Below are 1,571 nucleotides of genomic sequence, written 5' to 3' on the forward strand. Positions count from 1 at the left end.
CTTTTTTTTTTTTTTTCTTTTTTTTTTTTTTTTTTTTTTTTTTTTTTTTTGGTGGAAGGAGCCCTTTGGGTTGGTCTTCCTCCAGGAGAGCCCTGTTCTCACCCCAGGTCTGTTAATGAGCTGGGGCAAGGTGAGCCTCGCACATTCCAACTTGGCTGCCTTCAGCGGCTCCTGGAAGCTGGTGGTGAGCTATTAATGGAAGGTGCCGGCTTTGTGCTAATTAGAACTTCCTTTCAGCTTCCATCTGCGCAGGCACTGGAGCCCCTCACTGGTCAGCTCACGTCCCTGCCCGCCCTCAGCTAGCAACCTCATTTTTTTTTTTGTCTGCTCCCACCCCCATGAGTTAGGGGGTGCCGTCAGTGGAGCTGCTTTCTTCTGTTTTTTGGTCAAACCTGAGTTCTTTGTGTGTTGCAGAAAGGGGCAGGTGGCATTCTTCAGGTCTTGCTTGTGGGGGATGAGTGGCGCTGCAAGTAGGGAAGGGGTTCTGGCATCATGGGCTCCCTCTCAGGTAGGCTGCTCTGACACTGTCAACCTGCATTTGGTTTGTAAAAGCCCTGTCTCTTCTGTCCTTTGGCTTCAGACCCTGGTCCCCTCAGTTACCCCATTCCTGACATCTGCCAAGTCTGGTCATACTCACCCCATCTCGAGCTACAGCTGCCATCTTTGCCTTTTCGGGCAGCCCGTGGGTTGAGGCTGCATTCCTGTCCCTCTTCTGAAAAAGCTTGTTTGGTTTTTTATTTTTGCTTTTTTATTTCGTTCACCTCAGGCCTAATGGATGTAATTTTTTTTAAATGAAGATTGTCTCTTATAGAGGTTTCCTTGAAAACGAAAAAATATTAACGTCACATTAACGTCATTTAAAGAAAAAGCACCTCTCTGAAAGGAGGTTGGGAGAGCTACAGCTTCCTGCCTGAATGTCAGTTGGGATGAAATCCTTTACTGGGAAGAGAGAGGGCGTTTCCTCACCACGCTCTTTTTAGCTCCTGAATCCCCTCAGGTCTCACTGGGGTCGTATGTAAAAATATTGAGCCTTCTGCCAGGGCATTGCATGCTCGCCTGATTGAATTATCCTGACAATAATACAGGTCACCCACTTCTTTGACTGTGTAGACTGGGATTTTAAAAATCAGGAGTGCATTCTTGGCCGGCCTGAGGCTTCACCAGGATCCCTAAGGTTCTGAATCAGAAGCCGGTGGAAATACTTCTGGAGTGTGTAGGAGGGCTGCTGAAGCTCCCCACCACTGGTCTTGGGGAGAACAGGAAGACCTGCACCCCTCAGGTGGCCTCTTCTGCCTCTACAGTAACAATTCCTGGTTTGAGGCACCAGGATGGAAGAGCTAGGACCATCCAGGATTGGGTTAATAAACTGGCAACCATATTCCAGAAGGACTGCAGCTGAGGGGTGGAGGAGGGAGGCCCCAGCCTGCAAGGGAGTGTTCTTCCTCACGCTTTTGACTTTAGGACTCAGTGTATCTTTGGCAAGTCTGATTTGTTTCTCTGGGTGAAATGGGGACAACAGTACCCGCACCTCCAGAGGTTGTGTAAAAATTAAGTAAAATACACAATTGAAG

This window comes from Tupaia chinensis, unplaced genomic scaffold (genome assembly GCF_000334495.1).
Source record: "Tupaia chinensis unplaced genomic scaffold, TupChi_1.0 Scaffold000359_1, whole genome shotgun sequence".
Taxonomy (NCBI): Eukaryota; Metazoa; Chordata; class Mammalia; order Scandentia; family Tupaiidae; genus Tupaia; species Tupaia belangeri.